We start from the raw sequence: 13,759 nt of genomic DNA on the forward strand, positions 1-13,759 counted from the left end.
ATGTGTGGCCATAGCCTTAGTCATCATATTGATTAACCCAGTCACTAGTGGAAAATGCCATTTGCAAGAATAATAGGATTAACTGAAGTTTAAACTGTATAGTTTTCAAGGAAGTTTTAGGTTTTTTCTTCTTCTTTTTTTTTTCTTCTTTTTTAACTTTCGTATCATGAGATATAGCTTTCATACAGAATGATCACAAACCATGAGTATGGTTTACAGAATAATTAGAAAAAACAAACACCCATTTATTGACTCTGATCAAAAAAGGTAGAACATTGCCAATCTCCTATAGCTCCCCCAACTTCCCCCTAGTTACAATCCTCAAACTTTCTCCTAAAGGTAAACATTCTGACTTCTGTGATAACCAAACTTGGCTTCTTTATAGTTTTTCCACTTAGGTATACATCCCTAGGCAACAAAATTTAATTTGCATGCTTTTGATACTTATGTATTTTTTTGCATCTGCTTCTTTAACTCACTCATATGCTGGTGAGATCATCCGTATGATCCCACATAAACTCCAGGCCATCCATTTCATTATTGGTTGATTCTTATTTTTTTCTGTTTGATTCTTCATTGTATGAAATCTCACAGACTACTGCAGATGGTTACTGCAGCCATGAAATTAAAAGACGTTTGATCCTTGGAAGAAAAGCTATGACTAACCTAGACCGCAGAGACATTACTTTGCCAACAAAGGTCTGTCTAGTCAAAGCTATGGTTTTTCTACTAGTCATGTATGGATGTGAGAGTTGGACTATAAAGAAAGCTGAGTGCCAAAGAATTGATGCTTTTGAACTGTGGTGCTGGAGAAGACTCTTGAGAGTCCCTTGAACTGCAAGAAGATCCAACCAGTCCATCCTAAAGGAAATAAGTCCGGAATAATTATTGGAAGAACTGATGCTGAAGCTGAAACTCCAATACTTTGGCCACCTGATGCAAAGAACTGACTCATTGGGACAGGCCCTGATGCTGGTTAAGATTGAGGGCAGGAGGAGAAGGGGATGACAGAGGATGAGGTGGTTGGATGTCATCACCGACTCAAAGGACATGAGTTTGAGCAAGCTCTGGAGTTGGTGATGGACAGGGAAGTCTGGCGTGCTACAGTCCATGGGATCGAAAAGAGTTGGACATGACTGAGCGACTGAACTCAACTGAACTGATTTAACCATTTTCCTGTTGAAGGACATTAGAGTTGTTTCTGGCCTGACAATATTATTTTTCCAGTTTTGTTCAGATATAATTGGTATATAGATTATACAAGTTTAGAGATATATAGAATAAGGGTTTGATGTGTGTGAATATTGTGAAAAGATGGCCTGAGAATATTAACAAGCTGCAAAGAACACTTCCATACATGTATCCTGGTACACGTGTGCATGATTTTTCTTTAGAGTTTTATTCACAGAAGTGGAATCTCTGGTCAAAGGTTTATGTATCTTCAACTTTATTATGCCAAACTGTTTTTCAAAATTTTGTACTAATGTGTTTTCCCACCAGCAGCCTCTGAGAGCTTATATTTGCCAGATGTTCATGCTGGGTTTAGAAAAGGCAGAGGAACCATAGATCAAATTGCCAACATTCACTGGATCATAGAGAAAGCAAGGGAATTTCAGAAAAATATCTACCTCTGTTTCACTGGCTACACTAAAGCCTTTTGACTGTGTGGATAATAAAAAACTGTGGTAAAATATTAGAGAGATGGAACTACCTTACCTATCTTACCTGTCTCCTGAGAAACCAGGACGAGGGTCAAGAAGCAACAGTTAGAACTCTGTATGGAACAAGTGTCTGATTCAGGATTGAAAATGGAGTATGACAAGGCTACTTATTGTCACCCTGCTTATTTAACTTATATGCAGAGCACATCATGAGAAATGTCAGCCTGGATGAGTTACAACCTGTAATGAAGTTTGCCAGGAGAAATATCAATAACCTCAGATATGCAGATGATACCACTCTAATGCCAGAAAGCAAAGAGGAACTAAAGAGCCTATTGATGAAGGTGAAGGAAGAGAGTAAAAAAGCTGGCTTAAAACTCAATGTTTTTTAAAAAAACTAAGATCATGGCATCTGGTCCCATCACTTCGTGGCAAATAGAAGGGGAAAATGTGGAAGAAGTGACAGATTTCCTCTTCTTCGGCTCTACAATCACTGTGGATGGTGACTGCAGCCATGAAATTAGAAGATGATTGCTTCTTGGCGGGAAAAGCTATGAGAAACCTAGACAGTATGTTAAAAAGCAAAGACATCACTTTGCTGACAAAGGTCCATATAGTCAAGGCTATGGTCTTTCCAATAGTCATATACGGATGTGAGAGCTGGACAATAAAGAAGGCAGAGTGCCAAAGAACTGATGTTTTTGAACTGTGGTGCTGGAGACTTTTGAGATACCCTTGGACTGCAAGGAGATGAAACCAGTCAATCCTAAAGGAAATCAACCCTGCATTTTCATTGGAAGGACTGATGTAGATGCTGAAGCTGACACTCCAATACTTTGGCCATCTGATTCAAACAGCTGACTCATTGGAAAAGACCCTGATGCTAGGAGAGATTGAAGCAGAAGGAAAACAGGATGACAGAGGACGAAATGGTTGGATGGCATCACTGATTCAATGGATATGAACTTGGGCAAACTCTGGGAGATGGTGATGGACAGGGAATGGGGCCCCAAAGAGTTGAACATGACTTGGTGACTAAACAGCAACGTGTTCTCAAACTCTCAAATGTAGTATTGGTTGGGTAAGATGAGGAGAAGTGTGGTTTTAATTTACATAAATAAATAGACCTATTTCTAAAGCGATTGAACATTTTTTCATGTGTTGATTCCCTATTTGGATCTTCTCTTCCGTAAAGTGTCTTTCTGGCCCATATTCTATTGGGTTGTCTGTGTTTTTCTATTGATCTTTAAAGTTATACAGAGATCTAAATACAGGGTCTGTCATTTTAAAACGTTGCAAATAACTTCTTCCATTCTGTGGCTTGTTTTTTACATTCTATAGTGTCTTTAATGATGAGAATCTCTTTATTTTTGTGTAGTAACATTTATCAATCTTTTATACTACTGTTAATGCATTTGATATACTGCTTAAGAAATCTTTCCCTACTTTGAGATTATGAAGACATTTTTGTTTATTGTCTTCTTGAAGCTTTAGTGTGTTGCTCTCCTAAATAGCTTTATACAGATTGCAGTGATTTGTTTAATTTATCACTACTGAGCAACTTGAATTTAATAACACCCATCCACATTTAATTATCACAAACTTTCAGCAGCGTTCAATACTGCTAACTAACCTTTCTTCTTGAAACACTAAACTTCCTTCATTTTCTGTTGTTTTTTTATGCATCTCTAGCCATTTCCTCTTTTTCTCTTTTACCCATGCAAAGTAGGACAATCAAATGTTGGGGTTTCTTTTTTTTTTTAATTGGTGGAAAATTATTTTACAATTTTGTGTTAGTTTCTGCTGTACAACAACTTGAATCAGTCAAATTATGTATATATATATATATATATACACACACACACACATATATAAATACATGTATGTATGTATGTTTGTATATATATCCCTTCCCTCCCTCCCTTCCCTCCCCTCCCACCATTCCACCTCTCCATGTCACCACATAGCACCAGGCTGGGCTTCCTGTGCTATTTAGCAACTTCCCACTAACTATTTTATATATGATAGTGTTTATATATCAATGCTACTTTCTCAATTCATCCCACCCTCACCTTCCTCCACTGTGTCCACAGTCCATTCTCTACTAGGTTCATCAATACCATTTTTCTATATTCCATATATATTTGTTAATATACAGTACTTGTTTTTCTCTTCCTGATATTTCACTCTGTATAAGAGACTCTAGTTTCATCTACCTCACTACAATTGACTCAAATTCATTTCTTTTTATGGCTGAGTAATATTCCATTGTATATATGTACCACATCTGTCAATGGACATCTAGGTTGCTTTCATGTCCTGGCTATCGTAAACATTGCTGCAATGAACATTGGGGTACATATGTCTTTTAGAATTGTGGTTTTCTCAGGGTATGTGCCCAGCAGTGGGATTGCTGGGTCATATGGTAAATTTATTCCTAGTTTTTTAAGGAACCTCAATACTTTTTTCCATAATGGCTGTATCAGTTTTCATGCCCACCGAAGTGTTGGGATTTCTTAAGCATCCATAGTGGTCCATCTTCTACATCCATGGTGATGCAGAAACTTACATCTCCCACTCAGATCTATTTTTTTGAGCTCATGCATATAAATGTTTAAGGGCTTCCCACATGGCTCATTGGTAAAGACTCTGCCTGCTAACAGGGAGATGTGGGTTCAATCCTTGGGTCAGGAAGATCCCCTAGAGAAGGAGATGGCAAACCACTCCAGTATTCTTGTCTGGGAAATCCCATGGTCAGAGAAGCTTGGCAGGCTATAGTCCATGGGGTCACAAAGAGTCAGACATGACTTAGTGACTGAATACCAACACAACCACATGTAGATATTTAACTGATGTAGCTTTTTAAATGTCTCAAAGCACATTTGACAAATCAACAAATACAAATTGAAACTTGTGATCCTTGCTCCAAATCATGTCAGTTCTCTTCACATGGAATGGATGGTATATCTCAGAGAATGGCATCTCATCCATTCTGTTGCTCAAGCTAGAAATCTAAGAGTCATCTGTGGCACTTCTTCATTCTCCACATCCAATCCATTCTAAGTTCTGCCAATTCTACCCTGTAATTTTTCTCAATCTATCCATCTCTTCTCATTTTCACCATTCTGCTGCTAGTTATCATAATCATTCTGCTTGATTAATGTCATTTGCTTCTATTCTATTAGCATTTATCTGACTTCTTGACCACTGACTCTCTACAAGCAGTCATTTGGTGTAATGGTGAAATAGGTCATTTGAATGAACTCTTCTGCTAAGAGAAAAAGAAAGCCCAAACAAGTGAACTTGGCATTTGGAGCCACACCTAGGGTTATCTACTGATTGCACAGGAGGCAAAGAATTTCAACAGAATTTTTGATAGACCCATGATGCTACAAGTACAAAATCTGGAGTTTAGGACACATACCCCGACATCCTGCTCAGGAGGGTTTACTAAATGCCCAGGCTTTGGGTTAGGACTCTCAATAAGTATCTAAGAAGTAAGGTCAACTGGAAATAAATCAATGATCAAAGGGACCAAAGTAGGTCTAAGAATCTTCTCTAGCACTGATTGGATTGTGTCCATCTGGGATTGCTGGTAACCACAAGCATCTGATAGCAGCAAATATAGTCCTCCCAGAGAAACACGACATCACTGTAGGTCTAAGATTTTCTCTGTAATGTTTTTAAATTATGGAGATCATGTCAGTTTCCCACCTCAGCTTTGCCAGCTTTCTTTCAGCTGCTTGTTCTCATCATGCTCTCCCGCACCAAAAGATTTCAGTGGTGAACAATCTTCTCTTTTCTCTTTCTAGTAAATGCCTATTCATCCTCAAGTTTCCACTCAGCTTTACTTCCTTAAGGAAGCCTCCTTTAGCTATTGTAATGACCTCAAACCCCCTGCTTATGAGTTCTCATAGCGCTACAGACTTTTCCTTTGAGAAGCATTAAGGGTTGAACTGTGGTTCCCCAAATTCATATAGGGCTTCCCTGGTGGCTCAGTGGTAAAAAAAAAAAAAAAAACCTGCAATGCAGGAGACTGAGGAGATGTGAGTTCTATCCCTGGGTTGGGAAGATCCCCTAGAGGAGGAATGACAACCCACTCCAGTATTCTTGCCTGAGAAATTCCATGGACAGAGGAGTCTAGAAGGGAAGGCTACCATCCATAGCATCGAAAGGCATCAGATATGACTGAGCAACCGAGCACAAGAATGAACATGAAATTCATATGCTGAAGCCCTAATCCCAGTACCTCAAAGTATGACCTTATTTGGAGACAAAGTCTTTGCAGAATTAATTAAGGTAACATGAGGTCACTAGAGTGCCCCTAAATCCAATATGATGGGCATATTTATAAAAAAGGGGAAATTTGGACACTGAGACACTCTCAGAGGGAAGATGATGTAAAGAGACACAGGGAGAAGACAGCCATCTACAAGCCAAGGAGAAAGCCCTGGAACAGATCTTTCTTTCATAGCCCTGAGAAGGAGCCAACTCTTTTGACATCCTGATTCTAGACCTCTAGCTTCCAGAACTGTGAAATGATAAATATCTTTTGTTAAATCACCTGCTTGTGGTACTTGGTTATGGCAGCCCTAGGAAACTAATAGAAAGTGCTTATCACAATTGAAAGCTTACATCCTTAAGGTAATCCTGTAATCAATATCTATTTACCCCACTGAGCTGCAAACTGTTTTTGCTCACCATTTTATCCCTGGCCAAGAGCATTGTGTTTGCAACATAATAAATACCTGATTGATATGTGTTGAATTTATAAATGAATAGTAGAGATTACATTTTTAAGTAAAATTTGTAACCAAATCAAGCCAGCTATGTATATCTATGGAGAGGAAGAAAACCACTGGAATCAAGCAGAGTGGGATTCAGCCTTGTGGTTGGAATAGAAAGCAAGGAGTTGAAGTATTAGTTGGATTGATGGACAATAGCAATTAAGCCGGATGGGAAGGAAGGAAAACAGAAAAGGCTTATGAACGAGGGGGGCAGGAGGTCCCTGTGAAGAACAGATGTAGCACAAGCAACTGAACGAGAGAGTTAGGAAGTCAGGAGGTTTTGAACAGAGAGCCCTATATCCAACATTATTATTGTAGATGAGGCAGCTCTGTGGAAAGACAATGTCAACGTCCAGGATGTCATCATGTGGCTCGGAGGCTGAAGTACAGTGGAGGTGGAAGGGGTTGAAAGCACAGAATCCAAGGAACTGAGAGGCTAGGGGATTGGCTAGGACAATAATGCAAACTTTGATAGTCACTCAAGGCAATGGCAGGGCTGGGATATAGAAAAAAGATTAGGTGTGAAGTCTTCAGTATTGGGTGGAAATGGCCTAGAGGTTGATTGATGACAATAGTGAGGGGACAGAGGTGATAAAGTAGGGTAAGTAGCCTCAAAGGGTTTACAGGGAAAAATGGAGACAGAAGTTGCAGGCTGGAAGTTGCAGTGTAGAGTAAGGATACCATGGCAACTCCCAATCCTGAGATGCTTGTGCTGTGGGAGAAGGCTGTAAGACCATTGCTGTCCTCAGGTTTACACTAAGGTCAGGGGTCTGAGGGGCCATGCAGTAAGTAAAGAGAAAACACTGGAAGTTTTGCATACCAAAAAACAGATCCAGTGGACTCCGTACAAGATTTTAGAAGGAACAGTAGCAAAGAAGCCAGCAGGGAGATAGGATTGATTCACAGACCTGGATGAGGGTGAATACAAAACTAGAGAAGCTCTGAGATGTGAGGCTGGCGGGTTCACAGCAGCCGCCGGTGGATGTGGGAATAAGGAGAGGGCTTTGCACCTGGGCAGTGTGTAGGGGACCTATTAGTACAGTAGTAGTACACAAGAGCTTCCCAGGTGGTGCGCTGGTAAAGAACCCACCCGACAATGCAGGAGATGCGGGTTTAATCCCTGCGTTGGGAAGATCCCCTGGAGCAGGAAATGGCAGCCCACTCCAGTATTCTTGCCTGGGAAATCCCATGAACCAAGGAGCCTGGTGGATTACAGCCCATGGGGGTCACAAAAGAATTGGACACGACTTAGTGATTAAATAATAACAATAACATATCACTCTGGTAGGGGAGGTTGATAATGGGGCCAGAGGTATATGAGGTGGGGGGATGGGAGGGAGGTCCAAGCAGTGGAGGAGGGGGGTTGCGTGGAATATGTGTATATATGTGGCTGATATACTTCATTGTACAGCAGAAACTAACAAAGCATTGTAAAGCAATTATACTCTAATTTTAAGAAAGTAATATCTAGTAAGGGCAATAGTAGTAAGTTGTATCAAGGAAAGAAAAACTGTAAGCTAACAGTAAAGTTCATACAATAAAATAAGTTTCTTCAAATGGCTAAATTGCTCTGTTGCATTAGAAAAAAAAAATAGAAGGGGTTAAAAGCTAGATTGAGTAAGTCTCACTGAAGAAAAAAGAAAGGTTTGTGAAACTCCTCTTTCTTTCACAGTGTTATGATCATTGGAGAAAGGAATGGCAATCCACTCTAGTGTTCTTGCCTGGAGAATTCCATGGACAGAGAAGCCTGGCAGGCTACCGTCTGTGGGGTCGCAAAGAGTCGTACACGACTGAGCAACTAACACACACACACAGTCCGTGATCATAACTGCTGCTTTCATGCTTATGGAAATCAGGACAGGAGGAAGATATTGATCAGGAGACCAAAAGGGTCAGGAAAGTTGAAGTGAGGGTAGAGGAAGTAATTTAGAAATTAGTTTTTTCTTATTTTCTTATTTACTGGGGTATAGTTGCTTCATGATGTTGTGTTAGTTTATGCTGTACAAGGAAGTGAACCAGCCACCTGTGTACATATATCCCCTCCCTCTTAAACCTTCCTCCTACCCCTCATCCCTTCCACTAGGTCGGCAGAGAGCCCTGGGCTGAGCTCCCTGTGCTGTAAGCAGGTTCCCACCAGCTGTCTATTTCACACATGACAGGGTATATATGTCAATTTCAACCTCCTACTCATCCCAGCCCACCCCCCTCCCTGTTTGCACACATGCATTCTTTATGTCTGCGTCTCTATTCCTGCCCTGCGAATAGGTTCATCTGTACCATTTTTAGAGGCTCCACATGTGTGTGTTATTATACAATGTTTGTTTTTCTCTTCCTGACTTACTTCACTGTGTATGACAGACTCTAGTCCCATCTACATCTCTACAAATGGCCCAATGTCATTCCTTTTTATGGCTGAGTAATATTCTATTGTATATACTGGGAAAACAGTCCAGGAAGAAAGACAGTAGGACACGAAAACCACAATCTAAACAGCAAAAGATCAGTGAACTTAATACAGTGAAATGATGTAACTGGGCAGGACCATATGGGGCCTTCCCAGGGGAGTCCATTCCCCCATATCTTCTGCTTTAGCTCCTCTCTCAAGTACCTATATAACAGTATCCGATGCACATTTCCTGAGTCTTGTTTTAGCAGATGTGAAAACTCCACACCAAATGGAAGATGTTAGCTACTTGATGATCATGAGCACATAGCCCCAGACCTCCTTGAGCCTGAGGACTGAATGTTAACCCCTGCAACACCACCCTTTCCTTCACTATCAACCAACCAGAGAATTGTACATGAGCTGATCACATACCCTGTGACCACCACCCACCCTCTCCACCTCACCTGGCCTTTTAAAATGCTCTGGTGAAACTCTTCAGGGAGTTCACGTTTTTTTTTGACATGAGCCACCAGTCTCCTTGCATGGCCCTACAATAAACCTTCCTCTGCTCCACACAGACATTTTGCTTCATTTAGCCTCACTGTGTGTCAGGCACACCAACTTGCCTTTAGTGGGAATAATAGAAAAGTGGAGAAACTGAGATTCAGAAGCAAGAACATTCATTTCCAGGGAATTCACCTTGAATTATGGAATAAATGAGTTAGAACAAATGATGTACAAATATTAAGAAGAGTCAGTGATTGGGCTCAGAAGGGGTTCATTTCCAAGCCAATGACCTACTCTCATGGGTTTGTTATGTTACTTTTCTTTGACCAAAATTTGATTCCAGGATCTGGGGAGACAAAGCTGACTCAGGTGAAGATACGCTTCAAATCTTTCTAAAGTTGGCAAGTGTTGATCCCTACCTCTTCAACACTTCCTCTATGTTTGCCAATCAAGCCTGCATAAATAGTTCCTTATGAGGCAGAAGGGAAAGAAGGAATATCACATGATATGGACACAATAGGATTAAGTATAATCTTGTTTCATAAAAATATTAAGTGCTAGAGAGGATGAGGGTTAGTAGGATCTCTTATGCATTGCTTGCAGTGATTTCAAGTTGAGTTTTCACATATCTGACAAATCAGCAATTCCTCTTCAAGGCATATACCCAAGAGAAACTCCCGGAGACACATGCCAGACTATCCAGAGCCACAGTTTTCATAATTAAAAATAAATAAAATTCTGGAAACAGTCTAAATAGCCATAACAGAGGTAAGGACAAATAAATTATAGTATATTTACATGATAAAATAGTATAATGATTATATGAGTAACACTATGAGTAAAAAAAGTCCCAGATGACTTCAAACTGCCTGATACTCATAAAGACAACTACAACTAAACCACATGTATGTGTATATACATAAGTTTTAGAAGTATATTTGTTATTTACATGTGTGTATATAGATATATACATATGTGATCAGTGTATATCATGTATATATCATAAAACATTTACATATATTTATGTAAGCAAGAGAAGCAAGATTTAGGGCAATGTAATGGGTGGCAGAGAAGCACAAAGGTTATTGTAAGTCAATGCCTGCTCAGTTGCTTGAGTTGTGTCCGACTCTTTGCAACCCTATGTACTGTAGCCTACCAACCTCCTCTGTCAATAGGATTCTCCAGGCAAGAATACTGGAGTGGGTTGCCATGCCTTCCCCCGGGGATCAAACCCTCATCTCCTTTGACTTCTGCATTGGCAGGTGGTTCTTTTTTTTTTTTTTTTTTAATTTTTTTTTATTAGTTGGCAGGTGGTTCTTTACCTCGGAAGCCCTGTTAAAAGTCACGGCAATGCATCAATTCCAGCTGAATGGTGAGTTCAAAGGTACTGCTGCTATTTCTTATTATTAATAAACACAAAAGAATAAACAACAATGCTTTCTCTAAGACCAGTCATAATAAGGTGTCCAAGCATTACTAAGGTTTGAATAAAACTAAAAGGAAAAATTATTTGTAGATATTATATAAATTCAGCTCAAAGGATTAGTAAGATGGCTTATAAAGTACTTTTTAGACTCACTCTAACTTTATTTCTCCTTCTCACTTCTATGTAAAATGTTCTTAGTCAGGAATTGGACTGTAGCCCACCATGCTCCTCTGTCCATGGGACTCTCCAGGCAAAAGTACTGGGGTGGGTTGCCATGACCTCCTCCAGGGGATCTTCCTGCCCCAGGGATTGAATCTGAGTCTCCTGTATCATGGGGAGATGCTTCACCATCTGAGCCACTAGGGACTCTTTAGTTGCTACACAGACAAAAATGCTAGGAAGACCCAAAGATATAAATGGAAAGGAAAGTATGTGTATATCATGCTGAGCCCACCACATACTCTTGGGTAAGGGCCAGCTGCTTCCTGTGCATCAGTAAGGAGGGAGTCTGGTAAGACGAGAGAAGAAACTCTACAGGGCTAGACTCCTAGGAGCTATTAGTAGTTTTCATGCCAGTTCTTAGAGTAAAGCCTGAAAGTGAAGTCACTCAGTCTTGCCCAACTCTTTGCGACCCCATGGACTATACAGTCCATGGAATTTTCCAGGACAGAATACTGGAGTGGGTAGCCTTTCCCTTCTCCAGGGCATCTTCCCAACTCAGGGATCAAACCCAGGTCTCCCACATTGTGGGCGGATTCTTTACCAGTTGAGCCACAAGGAAAGCCCAAGAATACTGGAGAGGATAGTCTATCCTTTTTGCAGCAAATTTTCCCAACCCAGGAATCGAACCAGGGTCTCTTGAGTGCAGGCAGATTCTTTACCAACTGAGCTATGAGGGAAGCCCAGACAGAGTTAAGCCTGGACATAGACTATTATGAAAAATCTCCATATTTGTTTTGCAGCATCAATAGTTCACAGTAGTAAACAGTTTTGATTAAAAAAAATCTGAAAAGCTAATGTTTTATTAACAACTGGCTTAACCTGTCTATGCTTCAGCAGACTCTGAGGAGATTCCTTGGTTACATAATCATGGATTTACCCAACTTACTGCTCTTCCATTTCTCTCTTCTAACTTCTTTCTTCAAGGGTCATGTGCTTGCACCCCCCCACCCCCGCCCCGCCTCAATATAATGTGGGCCATTATACTGATGCCTAACTTACTAATTTAAAAGATAATTTGAAAATTTCTTTTATATAAATGTGGAGTTATGCTTCTCAGGCATTCAGCCAGTGTGGCTTTTTGCAGTAGGATTTCCTACCTTTCTGCTGATTCCCAGGTGACCTTGGCAGCAAGGATTGTTCAAGTATCCAATGATCATGAGAAAACTTTACTTTTAATTGATTGGGTTGGCCCAAAATTCATTCAGGTTTTCTATAACATCAGGAAAACCTGAACAAACTTTTGGGCGAATCCAATATAAATGCTGACCTTAACAGGAAGAGTCATCATGATTTTTAAAATGTCATACTTTCTATGTCTTTTAATAGAGTATATTTGAAATCAATCTGGTAATGTATTTTTAAACATCAGCCAACTAATTTTGACCTCATGAAGCATATAAAACTCTCCCTAAGAGTCACAGAGATTGCTTGTTTCTGAGTCTGTCACCAAACAAACTTTAGCAAAGCCTATTAATAACCTCCTGCTCATGGAACTGATGCTCCATCACTTCAGTCCTGCCCAGCTCTTGGCGACCCCATGGACTGTAGCCTGACAGGCTCCTCTGTCCATGGGCTTCTCCAGGCAAGAGTACTGGAGTGGGTTGTCATTTCCTATTCCAACTCATGGAACTAATGTAATGTTAAACATGTGTCAACTATTTTTGACCTACTGAAGCACATAAAACTTTCCCTAAGAGTCATGGAGATTGTTTGTTTCTGAGTCTATCACCAAACAGACTTTAGTAAAGCCTGTTAATAACCTCCTACTCATGGAACTACAGCTTGGTCTTTGAAGAATTTGATCTTTGAATGTAGCAATGTAATGAGAAGACCCAGATTGTTAATTGCACTTACTCTGAAATAAGCAAATAAAAATGTCTTCATACTTTGTAACTATTACATCTGCTAGAATTGAGAAAGTGAAAGTGTTAGTCTCTCAGTCATGTCTGACTCTTTGCAACCATGGACAGTAGCCCACCAGACTCCTCTGTTCATAGGACTCTCCAGGCAAGAATACTGGAGTGGGTTGCCATTCCCCTCTCCAGGGGATCTTCCCAACCCAGGGATCGAACCTGGGTCTCCGGCATTGCAGGCAGGTTCTTACCATTTGAACCATCCAAGGGCTCTAAAATTGTGAATGTTATGTCAAATGTTTTATTATTTAGATCTTACTCTGAACTCTCTTACCTGTATCATCTGAATTTGGTCTCTAAAGTCAAGCAACAGACGTGATTTTCCTTCCTTTGGTGATGATAAGATGAATGCCCCACACACTTTCAAGTTGGGGCTCTTAAGAAAGTTTGTCCATGACTTTTTCTCTAGCCTAGATACTCCTCCAGAACACCATCTCTGACTACTGAACCTCTCTTCCTGGGTGTCTTACAGGAATCTTCATCTCAACATACCTCACATTCAACTTATTCCCCTCCTCAATCTTCAGACCCTTCTCCTCCTCTGAATTCTTTCTCTTAGTGAATGACAACTCTACCTACTATTTCACCCAACCAGGATAACTCAGAGAATAGTTAATGCCCTCTCTACATACAAATATATATTTAATGAGGTAACAAGTCCTATTTATTGCACCTTTCGAATCTCTGAAAATAGATCTCCTTCCCATACCTTCCACTGTTCCTATATGGGGCTCCCATTGCCTGTCACCTGAACAACTACAAGTTTTCTAATAATATTTCCCCCTCCGACCCAGTGTCTACCTATTTAAGTCATACTTCCAGAAGATCTGGCTATTGTCTAAAACAGAAATTGAATG

At 40.3% G+C, this 13,759-nt stretch overlaps 1 protein-coding gene and 1 long non-coding RNA gene across 2 annotated transcripts in view; both read right to left on the reverse strand.

The window, feature by feature from the left end:
• Window positions 1-13,759, reverse strand: part of KMO (kynurenine 3-monooxygenase) — a 63,098-nt gene that overhangs the window by 40,209 nt on the left and 9,130 nt on the right.
• On the reverse strand, window positions 12,486-13,054 carry LOC122707734. Its single transcript, XR_006344895.1, has 3 exons — window positions 12,990-13,054; window positions 12,890-12,891; window positions 12,486-12,562 (listed from the first exon to the last, which is right to left on the reverse strand). It is a non-coding gene; the product is annotated as an uncharacterized LOC122707734 (long non-coding RNA).

This window comes from Cervus elaphus, chromosome 14, assembly GCF_910594005.1.
Source record: "Cervus elaphus chromosome 14, mCerEla1.1, whole genome shotgun sequence".
Classification (NCBI taxonomy): domain Eukaryota; kingdom Metazoa; phylum Chordata; class Mammalia; order Artiodactyla; family Cervidae; genus Cervus; species Cervus elaphus.